Source organism: Capricornis sumatraensis, chromosome 19, assembly GCF_032405125.1.
Source record: "Capricornis sumatraensis isolate serow.1 chromosome 19, serow.2, whole genome shotgun sequence".
Lineage (NCBI taxonomy): Eukaryota > Metazoa > Chordata > Mammalia > Artiodactyla > Bovidae > Capricornis > Capricornis sumatraensis.
The window spans coordinates 56,432,647-56,451,536 of record NC_091087.1 but is presented as its reverse complement, the minus strand read 5'-3'; the positions used below and the strand labels follow the sequence as shown (position 1 = coordinate 56,451,536).

Here is an 18,890-nt window from a genome sequence, read left to right as displayed (position 1 = left end):
TAAAGCATTCTGGGTAGTTGAGATATGTATCAAAAAACAGACCTAGTTCCTGCTCTTAACTGACAGGCAGTGCCCATTTTGCTTCTGAGCATTTCTGCTTGCTTTGTAAAGTCAGAGCTCAAACTGAAACAACAGCAGAAAGCACAGATGCAGAGCTTAATATGAACTGGATTTCTATAAAACTCACTTAAAATCCATTAGACTATAATAAGCAATTTCTTACCAATAGTGTACTCATACCTGGAAACGTCCAGAACTTAACCATTTTACACTCCTTGCATATGGAAAAACTAACAAATAAATCCTTTATGGAAATTTTCTATATTTCAATAGGGGTTTAGATAACCCAGGCTTTTGCATTGCTCAAAACTTATCTAATAGTACACTTAAAATCTGAATATCACAGTTATATAAATTTTACCTAGAAAAAAAAAAACCCTGAAAAAAAATTAATTACATGAATGCTAAAATGTCTAGGAGTGAAAAGTACCTATGTCTGCAACTTAGTCTGAAATGCATCAGAAACTTAGATGCACAGAAGGCAAATATAACAAAATGTTAACAATCATAGATTCTAGGTGACAGATTCAAATATTCTCTGTATTGCACATTTCCATAATAAAAAGTTTAGAGGAAAAATGGTCCACTATAGCAGACCAATCAGAGTCTCCTAATTGATCCTAATCTGAGACCAGAGGTGAGGAACTCTATTAAAAAAAAAAAAAAAGGCAAATAATGATAGATCATTATGATAGATCATGGACAGAAGTTGCTTAGTCATGTCCAACTCTTTGTGACCCCCATGGACTATACAGTTCTCCAGGCCAGAATACTGAAGTGGGTACCCCTTCCCTTCTCCAGGGGATCTTCCCAACCCAGGGAAAGAACCCAGGTCTCCCACATTGCAGGTGGATTCTTTAACAGCTGAGCTACAAGCGCAGTTTATTTTGTAGGCACATGGAAGATGCAGAGAGGTGCAGAGGACCCTAACAAGCTCACTTAACATTACCCTACTAAAGAAAAACCTGCAAACACCAGCTGAAATCCAAAAGCACAAGTTTGGGGATTTTTTTTTTTTTTTAATATCTGCAGGGCACGTTTTTTCAAGTATTTTTATTACACTGAAAACTGAAAATTTGGTCTGCTTTCTGTTTCAAGATAATAAACTGCTACTAATGCCTTTAAGGAAGTGGGGATCACACAGAGGGAAGGGCCCTTTACTGTAGGTAATCTTAGTGGGTTTTGGGAGTGCAAAACCAGGATAAAGAAAAAGGGAGGAGAGACAGAGGCAGGGAGAGGAAAAAGGGAAATAGGAAGGAGATGGAGAGAGGGGGAGAAGGAGAAAAGGGAAAGAAATTGAAGTTCCAAGGCCAAGAAGGGTAAAAGAGGAGCCAACCAGATAAAGGGCTGAAACAAAAGAATTCCATGAAACTTCAAGATGGTGCATGGCTGAAGGACATTTTGAGACCTGGGAGGCCAATTCACTTGTGCTTGTTTGCATTGCTGCTGTGTAAACTCTATCCTTCATCCTTTCCCCAAATCATCACTAACATCTCTTAGATTCATGAATATTTTCTATGAATTGGCTTTTACTGGGCATCAGACAGGGAGCTGTTTTTCTTCTTGGGTCAGTGTAGTGGAGAAATCTTGAGGTGGGCTTCAGCCTCCCACAAGCCTTGAATGAAAGGTATCCAGGTCAATTTTATGGAGATTTCTTGGGCTCAGGATGAATCGAAAGGAGGGGGGTGGGGTTCTGACACTGGCATTTTCAATTGGCCTGTTGAGAAAAATTAAAAAATTCAAACTTAGTTTTTCTCATCCATTTTTAATCCAGAACACCCTCATTATCAGATATGGAAATTCAGGAAAGACATTTTCAGCTTTTGGCAATCAGTCTTTTTTCATGGGGTAATACTGCCACCTGCTGGTATTTGAAAACAGAAATTCCTTTATAATATTCAATAGTCTGAAATTGTTTAGAAACCTAAAGAGACTTTCATTTATTGGCAAAATCTTCTTTTGTGCTAGAATACAAACTTGTATAAAAGGAAGTTCTTTGTCCTCAAAGACTTCGTATTATCTAATGGCAAACTTAACAAAAACACTTTCTTACATTTCAAGATTCGGGTACCATTTCATCAGTAACACTTACCTAAGATGGCCTTGGCCTGCAGTGGCTTGGGGGTGGGGACTGAGGTAGGGGGTGGGTTCCCATGGAGAGATTGAGGCGGGCTCATGGAGAAGGCAATGGCACCCCACTCCAGTATTCTTGCTTGGAAAATTCCATGGATGGAGGAGCCTGGTGGGCTGCAGTCCATGGGATCATGAAGTCGGACACGACTGAGCAACTTCACTTTCACTTTTCACTCTCATGCATTGGAGAAGGAAATGGCAACCCACTCCGGTGTTCTCGCCTGGAGAATCCCAGGGACAGAAGAGCCTGGTAGGCTGCCATCTCTGGGGTCACACAGAGTCGGACACGACTGAAGTGACTTAGCAGCAGCAGCAGCAGCAGCAGCAGCATGGCAGTGAAAGCATCAGATCCTACCCACTAGACCAGTGGTCCATGACATGGGCCCCAGCCTTTTGGCTTTGCAGAAAAGGATTTCCACAAAGATACAGAAAATAGTGAAGCATGTGAAGTATTTATTAAGAAGAAAAAGAGTACAGTACGTGTGGACAGACACGAGCAGACTCAGGAACAGTTCCTGAGTTGCACTGTCGTGGCAGTTTGAATTAATTTTATGGGGTATTTCTTACGGGTTTCCTTTGGCCAGTCGTTTTGACTGGCTGGTTCAGTCCATATTCGGTATATCTTAGGCTACTCCCACATGTGCACACGCATCTTTTAGCCAAGATGGATTTTACCAAAAAGGCGTATGGGTATAGAACATCCTTTGACGTAACTCCTCCTTTAACATCCAAGGAGACTTTCCTGTGCATGCATGGTTGGGGAGTTTGGGCAGGGTCCAGCCTCTTCCCTTAATTATCCTGCTTTTCTCTTCTTGGAGTTTCAGTTCATAGGGAATGGATCTCCAATTGCCTTACCCTGGGTGCAGGGCAATCTGCCTTCTACCTCAGAACTTTTTGACAGCAAGTTCTCACTCTTCTGAAACAGAAATTGACTACTCCCTCCCTCAGGCCCTAGTTCACCCTGTACATATTTCTTTCTTGGCACATACAATATACCACAGTACTTGTTTTATTACAACATCTGTCTTCTATAACCAGACCATAAATTTCTTGAAACTCAGGGACTGTATCTTTTGAGCATTTATACTCCTAGCACCTGGAACAGAACCTGCACATTGTAGCCAGTAAGTATTTGGTAAATGAATAAATGAATGACAGTTAAAAAGCACAAGCAAAGTATTATTACATATAAACTTTTATTAATTTGAAATAACTTTAAATATTTTGGCTTCAGACATGGACATTATGTACTTCCTTATATATATATAAATATGTGTGTGTGTGTGCTCATTCAAAAACTCACATTTTGCAAAATTCATATATATGAAATCAGTAGAATAAAGAACAAATATGAAGCTACCTCAGCAGGTAATTTTCCCATCAGCATATAATCTATAAACTCTTCATTTTCATAAGTTAATCCAAAACAACATACTGATGGACTCTCTCATCAGTTAAGAGCACCAACAAAGATGAAACATTTGGAGTAAATAAATTTTATTTATTTGATAATGAATCAGCATTATTGAGGTACAAAAGAAACGGAAAGTTGTGATATTTGAATTATCCATGTTAGTTACACAACCCAGGATCACAAACAGAGGTGAGTTTGAGATCTACTGAGATCTGCATATGAATTCTGTGGAACTCCAGGGCACCCAAGTCCCCTCAGTTTGAACAAGAACTAAAGAGTTCTCTTCTTCAGAACTCTGGAAAGGCATTTCCAGGGAGCCTGGCTATTTACCCTCAGTCAGGAAATAGTCAAAGAACACGCAAATGAAGTGTGGGAGGTAGGAGACCAGTTCTCACAGGGGTCTATATACATGTACTCTTAGCGGATAATCGGGATACCTCTATTTCATTAAGCAAAAGCTGATGGAAATTCCTGTGTGTTCTTCCCATTCGCCTCACACCTTCTATTTCCCACTCATTCCTCTTTCCTTCTTGCCTTCCATTCCAAGGGTGATCTCATGCTTTTCCAGTTAAGTTCTGAGACCTTAACTCATGAATTATCTCTTTATTCAGTCTTCCTCCTCTTTTCCTCACCAGTTCCTCCCTACGTATCAAAACACCAAGCTTCTTCTGTCTTGGGGGGAAAGAGCCCTCCATTGAGTCCTATTTCCAAAGAGCCCAGTGACAAATCCCAACTCCTTCCTACCTTCACCATCAATCTTCATAAAAGACTTTACTTGCTGCCACAGTTATCTTCTCCCTTTGATGGCACAATTTCTTGAGACCTGAGTTTTCTCAGACTTGTATCTTGATACTGCTTTCCTCCCCCAGATTACCAGTCATCAACAGACTTGTCAGCTTCAGTTACTCCGACTCAACTCCTGACGTTTTGGGCATTATCACACTCGACTGAACATGCTTCTTCCCATCTTCTGCACTCCATCCTCTTCATACTTCTTTTGATCAGTTCTCAGTTTTCTTCCCTGGAACCTCTTCTGCTTCCTACCTCTAAAAGAGAAGGTAGAAGATGAACTAAACAGTTCAGTCCTCATCTTGTTCTCACTTGATATACTCTTACTTAGGGATTTCATCTATTATTTCTGTCCTTCATTAACAAAAATCTATTAAGGGCCAACCATATGACAGGTACTTATCCTTGGAGTTTGTGATTCAGTGATGAACAAGACTGACAAGGTCCCCATTATCATGAGTTGATATTCTTATGTACATGTATATTGCAAGGGAAGGGTAGGTAGTGACAAATACTAAACAAACTGCAAATAAATAGGAAAGTAGCAAAATATGGTAACAAAAACTTGGCAATTGAGTTTTGTTAAAGAGGCACTCTGAGCTTAGCATCCCCAAAGCTGGCATAGGTTAACCCCAGAATATCTAGCTAGAGAGATAGCCAGTTGAGGTTTCTGTGTGAGGCTGAGGGTCATGGCTCAAAGTGAGCCATCCAAGCTGAACTGACCCCAACTCACTGCCAGATTTCAGAGGGGTCTCTAGCACCAGAGGTCTTGAGAGCCAAGAAGCATCACTGGGCTCTGACCAAACTAAAGAAGAGGAGCCCAAACAGAAGAGCAGCAACTGACAGAAGACATCACCATGGTGACCAGAGGAACCTTGAGACAATATAGAAATCTGAGAATCCTGCCTTCTTCAAGCCATAAGATCACAGAAGCCACCCCTCCATCACATACTCAGATAACAGAGAGAAACGCTTAAGAGAGCAGTTATACTAAGACATTAAACACTACTGAAAACTGAAAGGAAATGTTTAAATGCTTACACGAGCCCAAGTTTAAAACCTGGCAATTTCCTTGTATTTTTTGTTACTGTTATTTGTTTGTCCCCTCATACTACCAATCTCCCAATAACCAGCAAATTGAGATTTGTAGAGGGTGAATGAGAGCAGTGATAGCAAATAAACTTTTCCCTGCAGTTCTGAGTTGTGAAATGGGTAGCCTTATAACATGGCTATGTGTTTGTCTCTAATTCTGACCTCTTTCTTGAGTTCCAGACCAGGAACAGACACACAGATGTAGAGAACAGACTTGCGGACACAGCAGGGGAAGGAGAAGGTGGAATGAATGAAGAGAGTGGCAGTGACATAAACACACTGCCATGTATAAAACAGCTAGTGTGAAGCTGCTGTATAACACAGCTTGGTGCTCCATAGTGACCTAGAGGGCTAGGACAGGAGAATGGGAGGGAGGGAGGCTCATGAGGGAGGGGAGAGATGTACACTTACAGCTGATTAATGCTGTTGTACAGCAGAAACTAAAAACATTGCAAAGAAAGTATCCTCCAATAAAAATAAATAAATAAATAAAATGTATCCGTCTCACCTACAGACCAACTTTTCCCTAAATCCTTTGCCTCAGTTAAGATGAATTTCTGATCCTCATAATTAATCAAACTGAAAATGTTGGAGTCTCTAAAGTATCACAAGCCTAACCTGAAATACTGTTCAGATATGTTTATTTATAGTCTCTGCCACTCTGCTAGCTCAGGGCCTCTTTAATTTCATCTAAAAGATCAAAGTCTCTTGACTGGTTTTCCTGGGAACAGGGCATGAAGACAGTCCTGTGGGAATGGACATAAAATGTGAGAATCTTTGGATTAATGTATTATTAACATATTAACACCCATCAGAAAGTACTCCTCCATGGAAGAGGCACTAAACAGCCAAGTATACAGAATACTAACCAGCTGACATCATCCATCATGTCACTGACCACCTTAGTGCTGGCATAATGGGCTAAGCTGCCAGGGTGGCAGAAACAGCAACTAAGCATGGGCCCAACAGTCTGGGCTCCCTCTCACCAAGGCTGATCTAGCTAAGTGCTAAAACAGATTATCTAATCTGAAAGAGACCAAAGCTGAACCCCCAGTAGAGAACATTTCCCCCAGGAGACCATCAGACAGTGTAAACTGATTACACTGGACCCTTTCCCACTCTGAAAGGGGCAGTGATTCACTTTGACCAGAATCAACACTTATTACAGATATGGATTTGCCTTCCCTGACCACAAGTATAAATGTGAGCTTGTGACTTAGAAAATTTTAAATGATGCACATTTATGACTTTGCCAAAAATAAACTCCCAAACCTAAATTAAAAATAAAATGGAATAAGGAAAGAAGACAGAGACTTAACACCAGTACCTGAGATTTAACAATGTTTCTAGTCCACTTTATATCCTACAGAACTTTGCTACCAACCAGATGTACTAAAGCAAGGGAGGTATCAATAAAGATTGCTCAGTCCACTCGTCCTATTACATACCACAACATTCAGAAGCTGCCAATCTGAGACAGTGATCTGGAATGCTTGAAAAGCATTCTGAAGGCATGGTTGAGGTGATGATACCATGTGAAGATAGGACATCCTCCTCTGGGTTGTAGTTATGCCCTAAATCAGTAAGCATTATGCTATAGCATCTGTAAGTAACATACACGTAGGCAAGAAACAAGGGGAAGCAGCAGGAATGGCCTCCTCAGTCCCAGTGACCATTTAGAAATTTATATTTCCTTTCCCTGCAAAGCTAGGTTCTATGAATCTGGAAGTCCCTTGTCCTCGACCAAGGGACAGAGCCCATTAAACTTTAAGTTACAACTGTTGCCTGGTCACTCCAAGTACCTTGAGCCAAGAAACACATCTGGCAGGAGTAATTGATCTTGATCATCAGAAAGAGGCAGGGCTTCTGTCACAAAAGTGCAGGGTATTTTTTATTGCCAGATGACAAATGTATGCTTGTCATATGATGGGCATGTATGAAAGGGATCTATCTCTTCATACTCCTTTGTCCAATTTTGACAACAAATGGACAAATACGACAGTCACAGCTGGACTATATCAGGTCTAGAGCTCACAGTGCAGCTGAACTTCCTCCTCTTCCAATCCCGCTTTGTTCACTCCCTGACAGGTGGTTTTTCAAAAGGCACTCACCAATAAATCTTTTGTATGCATTCTCTGCCCTTTTATCATGGCACATTTCTTTGTCATGTTAAAAAAAAAATGGAGGCTCACCTATTTTTCCTGCCCTAGAATCAGCTATTTCCAAAGAATCGGAAGCACTCTACTGCAAAAGAAACTGGTTAATCTAAGCAAAAGTCTTTCAGATTTCTATTTTGAAAATTTTCAGGCTGAAAGGTTGAGAAAAAAAGAATACTTATTTAGAGCTTATAGTAAACATTTTCTAAGCTGGCCTCTAACCACTAAAACTGGACCATGTGTATATTGACAACTTCATTACTTAGCACCATTTCCTCTTATCTTTCCATTTCCCATAATCACTGTTCAAATCCTTTTGTTGGTTAGTGTATTTTCTCAAGACTCCTCAAACATCTGCACATCTCTCTCCCTGACAGGTGACTGATAACTTAGCCCAGTATAGGATTCACCAATGTAATTCTATCACTAGTTCAGTGACATTATCCTACCATCTTCTAGTCTCCAAAGTTCAATGCAGGAAATTGAGTCTCACTCTCATCTTTTTTTTTTCCTTCACAAGTAACTTTTTTTCTCTTTCTGGAACCCAGCAAGATTTTGTTATCCCTGAAACTTAAAAAATGTATAGGAATACATCTATTAGTTTTCCTCATCAATGCTAACTGAAATTTGGACTGAGGGAAAGGAATGGGGTATTCTTCAAAATGCAGATCTTCTTTCTAATATGAGTTCTTACAATTTTCTTTTTTTTAACCTTGTAGAACTCCTCCTTGTATCTCCTGAATCTATTAAGTTTATGTCTTCTTTTGTTATTCCATTTTGTTTTTAATCTATGGTTGGTGGGGAAGGTATTTTTGGCAAAGTCACACATGTGCATTTAAAATTTTATAAGATTTGCTATGAAAAACATTAGGCCCCACATATTTCAGGGGCTTTCCTGGTGGCTCAGACAGTAAAGAATCTGCCTGCAATGCAGGAGACCTGGGTTCGATCCCTGGGTTGAGAAGATCCCCTGGAGAAGGGAATGGCAACCCATGAGAATTCCATGGACAGAGGAGCCTGGTAGGCTACAGTGCATGGGGTGCAAAGAGTCAGACATAATTGAGCAACTTTCAGTTCACTTCACAATTCCACACATTTCAAATTTCTCACCCTGGAAGGCAACAGCTTTCAATTCTTCTTGTTGGTTTCTGGTATTTATCCCCAGTCTCTACATAACATGTTTACAGTCTTATGTTCTTACTACCAGTTACTGACTTTACTATCTACTGATAATATCTATTATTAATACAGAAGATGAGAATTTAGCTCTCTCACATATAACCACCATTCTTACCCCATCCCCTCCCACACACACACACACACTTGGGTTCCCACATTCTTCCAAAATCTTATAAAGTTATGATAAATCAATATCCATTTTCTCCTAGTCTCTCTCCCTCACACAGCTCCCCTAGCCAGCCCTTCTAAAGGTCTGTGGTATCAATACCACAGATAATACTGCAGATAATAAGATAATACTGCAGGACCCATATCTATTGTTTAGATTAATATTGTTTATGTTGACCATGTAAACACTATGATAGCTGAATCATGTTTACTATGATTATTTTCTCTAATTAAGAATTTTGTTTTAATATTTCTCTATGTTTTAACATTAATTTTTCTATGTTTTAACATTAATTTTTCCTCCCATATTCTCCAGAGCTTGTGTAAATCTCTTCCCAATAGAGTCAAACCTACTGGGTATTTTATTCATTTCACCTTCTTGAAGAAGTCTCTCCTTGAGCTTTCTGACCTGTTACAATCTAGATCAATTCATTTTCAGGCCTGCTACAGAGCTATCATTTGATGTGTCTCTTTACCACATTCAGTAAATTCCTTTGTCTCTTTTATGTTGGATCCTGTTCCCTCAATTTTGTTTTTTTCTTCCTTGATTTACACCAGTATTTTGATTATGCACAGGCTCCAATAATGCCCATGGAAATGATATGTGGAAAATCAACCTCTGAATGATTTTGTTATAATTTATTTCTCTGCATGAATTTGTTCTTAGTTCTTAGATATTCTTCCTCTTGATTTTTCCAATCCACTAATTTGGATTGATCTCCAGAGTGATTCTCCTAAATTCATCTTCTGAAGTTTAATTTCAGTGATTTTTTTTCCTATGTTTATATGTATGATGGTTAATTTTATGCATAAACTTGACTGGCCAATAGGTACTCACATTAAATATTATTTCTGGGGTCTATGAGGGAGTTTCTGGGTAAGATTAGCATTTGAATTGGTAGACTCACTGGAATGCCTTGCCCAGTTGTGGATGGGCACCATCCAATTTGTTGAGGGCCTAAATGGAGCAAAAGGTGGAGGAAGGACGTATTTGCTTCTTTTCCCCAGCTTCACCGAGCTGAGACATCTCATCTCATCTTCTGCCCTTGAAGTGGAATTTACCTCACTGGCTCCTCTGGCTCTCAGGCCTTTAGGCTCAGACTGAATTACACCACTGCCATTCTCAGGTCTCCAGTTTACAGAGAGCAGATCATGGGATTCCTCAGGTCCTAGAAGTTCTGCTTCTCGGGAGAACCTTGACGACTACAGATTTTGGTACTGAGAGTGGGATGCTGCCATAACAAATAACCTAAAAAGTGGAAGTGATTTTGCAACTGATTTACTAGTAGCAGCTGGAAGAGTTTAGAGGTACACACTAGAAATATGAGCATCAAAGGTATTTATGCTAAGGGTTCAGAAAGAAAAGAGAGGAGAGAGAACCTCAGTCTTCTTAGAGAATATTTAAGTAACCCTAAGGAGAATGTTGGTAGAAGTATGGACCACAAAGGCCATTAGGATGAGCTCTCAGATGGAAATGAGGAACACGTCATTGAAAACTGGAGAAAAAGTGATCATTATTATAAAGTAGCAAGGAACTTGACTGAACTGACTTCATTTTCTAGTGTTCTGTGGAAGGTAGAACTTGCAAGTAATTAAATTGAACATTTAGCTGAGGATATCTCTATGCAAAATACTGAAGGAGTGGCCTAGCTCCTCCTGACTACTTATGGCAAAATGTGAAAAGAGAGAAATGATTTGAAGATGGAATTCTTAGGCAAAAAGGAACTAGAACTGAAAGATTTGGAAAATTCTCAGCCTACCTATATGGCAAAATAAGAAAGCGTTCCTTGAAGAGAATACTAAAGGTGCAATAAAGTCCACAAAGCAAACCACAAGAAATACTTAAAAGTAAATATATTACAAGTCACAGTCACTGATCATAATTTAATAATACAAGAAATAATTTTTAAAAGTTTGAAATACCTTAACGATTTGAAAATTGACTCCTGATCAAGGTGAAAATCACAAACACTCGTGATTGCATGCATGCTAAGTCACTTCAGTCTGTCCAACTCTCTAAGATCCCAGGGAGTGTAGCCCACTAGGCTCCTATGTCCATGGTATTCTCCAGGCAAAAATACTGGAGTAGATTACCATTTCTTCCTCCAGGGGATCTTCCTGACTTAGGGACAGAACTTGCTTCTCTTGGGTCTTCTGAATTGGCAAGCAGGTTCTTTATTCACTAGTGCCACCTGGGAAGCCCACAAACACTTAAGAAATTAATGAAAAAGTAACTACAAAAAGTATACAGAACACAGAAAAAGCCATAATTAGATAAAAACTGATGTCCCTAAATCCTTTCATTATGAAAACAAATGAGCACAAGTACAGAAACATGTTTATCCTAAGTATTTTTTAAAAAGCACAAAGTTAACTAAAAGAAGATTTGAGGAGCGAATAAAGATAACAGATATAATCTATGATACAGAAAAACAGTAGAAGAGTTACTAAATAATTCCAAAAGATGCTGTTTTAAAGACTAACAAACAAGATACATACACACACATACAAACACACACACCATTTAAGATCCTGCTTAAAAATGTGAAGACAAAACAAATATTAGCAAGACTAGAAATAAAATAAATGTGTGATTTCCTAGAAAATACAAATAAACCAGAGAAAACCAAGTAGAAAGCCAACTTGATGAATTACCAAAAAAGGGATTGGAAAGGTGACTATTATTTTAGATAATAATAATACATCCAAAAAAACCTTTAAATCTTAGTCTATCTTTTAGGAACAAATAATTACAATATTATTTAAATTATTTCATATCTTTCAGAAAGATGAAAGGTGTCTCAATTCATTTCATGAAGCCAGCATAAATTTATTACCAGAACTTAATTTAAAAAATAAATCCTAAAGGATAAACCATTCTAATTATTTCAGCTACTAAGACTGTATTAAAAAATTACCCTAGTAATTATTGACCTAAGTGCAAAGAAATAGAGGAAAACAGTAGAATGGGAAAGACTAGAGATCTCTTCAAGAAAATTAGAGATACCAAGGGAACATTTCATGCAAAGATGAGCTCAATAAAGGACAGAAATGGTATGGCCCTAATAGAAGCAGAAGGTATTAAGAAGAGGTGGCAAGAATACACAGAAGAACTATACAAAAAAGATTTTCATGACCCAGATAATCACCATGGTGTGATCACTCACCTAGAGCCAGACATCCTGAAATGTGAAGACAAATGGGCCTTAGAAAGCATCACTACGAACAAAGCTAGTGGAGGTGATGAAATTCCAGTTGAGCTATTTCAAATCCTGAAAGATGATGCTGTGAAAGCGCTGCACTCAATGTGCCAGCAAATTTGGAAAACTCAGCAGTAGCCACAGGACTGGAAAATGTCAGTTTTCATTCCAATCCCAAAGAAGAAAGGCAATGCCAAAGAATGTTCAAACAACAACATAACTGACTCATCTCACACGTTAGTAATGTTCAAAATTCTCCAAGCCAGGCTTCAGCAATACATGAATCATGAACTTCCTGATGTTCAAGCTGGTTTTAGAAAAGGCAGAGGACCCAGAGATCAAATTGCCAACATCTGCTGGATCACTGAAAAAGCAAGAGAGTACCAGAAAAACATCTATTTCTGCTTTATTGACTATGCCAAAGCATTTGACTGTATGGATTACAACAAACTGGAAAATTCTGAAAGAGATGGGAATACCAGACCACCTGACCTGCCTCTTGAGAAATCTGTATGCAGGTCAGGAAGCAACAGTTTAGAATTGGACATGGAACAATGGACTGGTTCCAAATAGGAAAAAGGGTACATCAAGGCTATATATTGTTACCCTGCTTATTTAACTTCTATGCAGAGTACATCATGAGAAATGCCAGGCTGGATGAAGCACAAGTTGGAATCAAGATTGCCGGGAGAAATATCAATAACCTCAGATATGCAGATGACACCACCCTTATGGCAGAAAGTGAAGAGGAACAAAAAGCCTCTTGATGAAAGTGAAAGAAGAAAGTGAAAAAGTTGGCTTAACGCTCAACATTCAGAAAATGAAGATCATGGCATCTGGTCCCATCACTTCATGGGAAATAGATGGGGAAACAGTGGAAACAGTGGCTGACTTTATTTTGGGGGGCTCCAAAATCACTGCAGATGGTGACTGCAGTCATGAAATTAAAACATGCATGCTCCTTGGAAGAAAAGTTATGACCAACTTAGACAGCATATTAAAAGGCAGAGACATTACTTTGCCAACAAATGTCCGTCTAGTCAAAACTACAGTTTTCCCAGTAGTCATGCAAGGGTGTGACAGTGGGACTATAAAGAAAGCTGAGTGCTGAAGAATTGATGCTTTTGAACTGTGGTGTTGGAGAAGTCTTGTGAGTCCTTTGGACTTCAAAGAGATCCAACCAGTCCATCCTAAAGGAAATCAGTACTGAATATTCATTGGAAGGACTGATGTTGAAGCTGAAACTCCAACACTTTGGCCACCTGACGCGAAGAACTGACTCATGTGAAAAGACGCTGCTGCTGGGAAAGATTGAAGGCGGGAGGAGAAGGGGATGACAGAGGGTGAGATGGTTGGATGGCATCACTGACTCAATGTACATGAGTTTGAGTAAACTCTGGGAGTTGGTGATGGACAGGGAGGCCTGGCGTGCTACAGTCCATGGGGTCAGAGCTGGACATGACTGAGCAACTGAACTGAATTTAATCAATTTGATTTCACTACTGACCATCTGGTGATGTCCATGTGTAAAGTCTCTTGTGTTGCTGGAAGAGAGTATTTGCTATGACCATTGTGTTCTCTTGGCAAATCTCTGTTAGCCTATGCCCTGCTTCATTTTGTACTCCCAAGGTCAAACCAAAGTCAAATTTACCTTGATGTAAGGTATCTCCTGACGTCCTACTTTTGCATTCCAGTCCCCTGTCATGAAAAGAAATCTTTTTTTGATGTTAATTCTAAGAGGTCTTACGGGTCTGCACAGAATCATTCAGCTTCAGGTTCAAAATTGGGAAAGGAAGTACATCAAGGCTGTATATCGTCAACCTGCTTATTTAACTTATAGTACATCATGTGAAATGTCAGGATGGATGAATCACAAGCTGGAATCAAAATTGCTCAGAGAAATATCAAGAACCTCACATATGCAGATGATAGCACTTCAAGGCAAATAAGATAGGGAAAATGTGGAAACAGTGACAGATTTTAATTTCTTGGGCTCCAAAATCAATGCAGATGATGACTGCAGCCATGAAATTAAAAGATGCCTACTCCTTGGAAGAACAGCTATGACAAACTTGGGCAGTGTATTAAAAAGCAGAGACATTGCTTTGCCGACAAAGATCTGTATAGTCAAAGCTACGGTCAAAGCTATTTTTCAGTAGTCATACATGGATGGATGTGAGAGTTGGACCATAAAGAAGGCTGAGTGCCAAAGAATTGACACTTTCGAACTGTGGTGTTGGAGAAGACCTTTGAGAGTCCCTTGGACAGCAGGGAGATAAAACTAGTCAATCCTAAAGGAAATCAACCCTAAATACTCATTGGAAGGACTGATGCTGAAACTGAAGCTTCAATAATTTGGCCACCTGATGCAAAGAGCTGACTTATTGGAAAAGACCCTGATGCTGGGGAAAATTGAGGGCAAGAAGAGAAGGGGGCGACAGAGGATGAGATGGTTGGATGGCATCACTGTCTCAATGGACATGAGTTTGAGCAAACTGAGGGCAATAGTGATGGATAGAGAAGCCTAGGGTGCTGCAATTCATGGGGTCAAAAAGAGTTGGACATGACTTGGTGACTGAACAAGGGATTGGGATAGGGTAGGTGAAAAGACAAAGCACAGAGGATTTTTAAGGGCTAGAATACTGGATACATGTCAGTTCATGGGACTGCAGAGAGTTAGACACAATTTGCAACTGAAAAACAACAAAAAATATACACCAAGAGTGAAACCTTCTATAAACTATAAACCAGGGGTGATAGTGATGCATCAATGTTCAGGTTCATCAATTTTACCAAAGGTACTACTCAGGTGTATACGAGAGGGACAAGGGGTATGTGGGAATTCTCTGTGCTCTCTGCTGAATTTTGCTGTGAACCTAAAACCACTCTAAAAAATAAAATCTTTTAACTGTGTAGATTTCTTGTGAATCAATTTATAATCCACTTCATCAGACAAAAATCACACTCATAAATTGCAGTATATGTCCTTGAGCTTCCTCTAGGTATCCTGAGAGACAATTCTCTTAAAATTCTTAGAGGACGTTTTCATCTAGTAAAGATGTGTGAGGCATGGTATATCCTCAAGATGGACTACTTGCCTTGGTGAAGCATGACATTAAATTTCCTGAGGCCTTATCAAACAGTGTCACAATCACTCCCTTGGTTTCATAAACCATGTGAATCTAGAGTAAATCACAATACTCTAGATTTAATCTCTTCTCATAAGATTTTTCTTAATTTGAAAATTGTCTGCCACCTGGAGAAAGTAGGAAAAAACAGTTTTATTTTCAAACTCAGTAAGTTCTGGTTCTTTTATATTTAACAATTCTTTTCTTAGCTTCTCTCTCTTAGTCTAATTGGACTACTATTAATGAAATGGCCAGAGGCTTGGTGACTTACAAACCACAAAAACTAATTTCTCACAGTTGTGGATCCTGGAATCCAAGATCAGTGTGCCAGCATGGTAGGTTCTGGTGAAGGCCAGAACGTTCCAGGGGGCAGATTGCCACCTTCTCACTGTGTTATCTCATGGTGGAAAGGGCTAGGGAGTTCTGCATGGTCTCTTTTATAAAAGCACTAATCCTATTCTTGAGGGCTCCGCCATTCAGACTTAAGTGCTTCCAAGCACCTCCCCATTTCCTAACACCTTCACACTGGGCATCAGCATATGAATTTTGAGGGATAAAAGCCGTCACACTAGCACTTCCTCTTGTCAAGTTTACTATAAGCAGCAGAAACAGCCAGACAATACCTTTGAATTTGTGCAATTCATTATAACCATTTTCTCTTTTCCACATTACCATAAGTGACAATGTTGCTAAACTTTCTGCTGTTGCATAACAAGGATCTTTTCTCCTGCTCTCAATGATACTTTCTCACTTTCCTTTAAACCTTCACTGAAATCCTCCTTGACCGTTAGGCTTCCACTAACAATCTCTTCAATGTCCTCCCACCTTCTGCCCATTGTCTAGTCCTGTCTAGTTTAGCTTCAGTCACCACTACATTCTGAGGTTTCTGTCACATGGCACCACATCTCCAAATACCAAAATCTAACTCAGTTTCTATGACTGCAAAACAAATTATCCCTAAATTTAGTGGCTTAAAAGAACAACAATATTTGCTCAAGAATCTGCAATTTGTGCAGCGCTTGGTAGGGATAATTCATTTCTGCTCTATTCAAGGGAGACATAAACAACAAAGAACCACAGATGCTATGTTAGATGTTGTAAAGAACAGATGAGGAGAACAAAGGAGGCAGAGGTTAATTCCACCTGAGAAATTACAGAAATAAGTAACCCCTGAACCAAAGTTGGGCGCTGATATGAAGAGCAGGTATCAAGCAGTGGGTTATATTTGGGAAGCCACTATATTGGTATGAATAAGTCCATTAAGGTAGGAGAGCAGGAAGGAAGGAATTAGTGAGAACTGAGGCTAAAAGCAAGGCTGAGAACAGACGCTGTTTCTAAAGGAGTAAGCAAGAGGCCTAGGGTTAAATCAGGTGTAACACTACCACGGGAAACAGCTGCAGCTGGAAATTATTGGGGACTCTAAAGAACTACAACTGCTAAAGGCAGGCCCCTGTGATGAGAGCCAATAAGAAGAAGGAAGTCCAAGAGGTACTATCACAGAGAGATACTGTCACTTCAGTGGTATCTGAGAGAAAAGCTACCAGGAAGAAAAGCAAGAAAAGGTCAGGCTGGGGTTCCCACACATTCTGTATTTCTAATTTACACATCTCACCTTTACCTTGGGGAGAGAAAAGGTTTTCCCCAATATCTACTTGACAGTCAGAGGTGGTAGTGATCATGAGAATTTCAACACAATTTCTCTCCAGAAAATCTTCAGAAACTCAGTGAGGGCCTGCAGTTGTTAATACAGGCCAGATTATTCTCTCAGGTTCATGGTAGGAAAAGCATAAACCTGGAAAAGAAGACTGTATTCTCTCAGATCCTCTCTCCTCTCTTCTGCTCTCCCTCCCTCTCCCAGTCTGTTTCCCTTTCTCTCCCTTCTCTTCTCTCTCTCTCCAATTTCACCTACTAGATTTCTATATAACCACAGGTAAATCTATTTCAGGTCCACTAGAAACCAATAGCATGAACTCTCTATGGAATCCTAACTCCCTATTATATGTTTTCTCTTTAGAAGAAGTCTTTTTGTTTTTAAAAGAAGTGAAGTTTTTATTTGCCAGTGACACTTTCTGGAAGAGAATTGAGAACATTCAGATAAAAGATTATTACCCTGTAAAATAAACACTATCTTACCAAGCCTTCCTTTCCTAACATACAAAATCTTAACTGCACTTTCTTATGCCTAAAGGAGTCATGATGACAACTGAAGATGCTGTCAGTTCTTATAGCTCAGTGGACAAGAATTATAGTGGAAATTTCAAATAGAATCACTAGTGCAACAACTGGCACCACTCAGATAAGTAGGTAGGTATGAAGAATGAGGTAGGAAATAATGTCTCCTATAAACTGACAAAACATGAACATTACTTCTAGTAGCCTAAATCTCACTTATGCTTGAAAACAAGCTTATATGAAACCTACATAGAACCTGATCAGATGAAAAAACACATTTTTTAAGATTTAGATTCAGGCAGCTGTAGCAGGAGTTGGTGGATCTATTTTTTATTATTTCAACACTAATATGACTCAGTTATTTACTTGCGTTTCCTGATTCTTGCTCCTATAACCAACTGCCTATATCACTGTAACTTCTGCTTAAATTAAAAAAAAAAAAAAAAAAACAAAGAAAAAGTTTCACTGACCAGCAAATGACCATTTCCCTTACTCCAGCAGTGCCTCCATGGCAGCATCTCATAGGCCCTGGCTGGCTACAGCTGGAGGGATGGAGTACTGAGTCCAGCCATCACCAGTCAGCTGCTGATGAGCTGGACAAGTCCCATGGCACTGCACTGAGCCACGATCTGCAAGGACTGCCTAGAACTGTTTCCCCAGCAAGAACTGTGACCATAACAAGCTCTACACAGATCAGGTAGTATTCTGCTCTAAAACCTACAGGCACTAATATGCTCTGTTCTCAGCTTTGAGAACTCAGCCCAAAGTCCTATATATCAATTTGCTACTGTAGTCTACTTTGAAATTTACATTATCTTTTAATTATTTAGTTTAGTAGCTCTATTTAATAGCCCTTTTCAAAGAAAAATCTTTAGGCAAAATCTTATTGACAGTTGGCAGCAGAAATATTTATGTTCTTTTGATTATGCAGTAGCTTCTTTATCCCAAAACTGCTCCCAGAGAAAGCTTAATGCACCCAAAAGACTTCACCAAAAAAAAAGAATTTTCCACATTCTATTGAAAAGAAAGTAAGTCAAGGTAATTTTCCTTTGTTCAGAAAACACTGGAAGGTCTTGTATCTACAACAGGTTCCATTTGGACAAGTAGATTAGAATCTTGTATAATATTCTCAAGAGTGAGCAAATGTATTTATTTGGCTATTGCCAAAAGGAGACACATGCAAAAAATGAATAAATAAATAAAGGCAATTGTGTCTGGGTAGTGATCTAGATAGGAGTTAGGGGGAAAGAAGAGAACACTGCAAAATATGACACTGGTGACCGGCTATAAAGGCCACTCTCCATTATACAGATTAAAGATTCTCCAAATTTTCTGCAAAACTTCCATAAGACACCTTACAGAACTGCAACATTCATTTCAGAGGCAAGTGATCTAATGA

General features: G+C 39.3%; 1 long non-coding RNA gene across 1 annotated transcript in view; it reads right to left on the bottom strand.

Annotated features, from left to right (window-relative positions):
• Positions 1 to 3,764: 3,764 nt before the first annotated feature.
• LOC138095496 (uncharacterized) overlaps positions 3,765 to 18,890 on the bottom strand; it is a 28,601-nt gene continuing 13,475 nt past the window's right edge. The window contains exon 3 of the long non-coding RNA XR_011146311.1: positions 3,765 to 4,653. This is a non-coding gene — a long non-coding RNA (uncharacterized lncRNA). The remainder of the gene's footprint in view (positions 4,654 to 18,890) is intronic.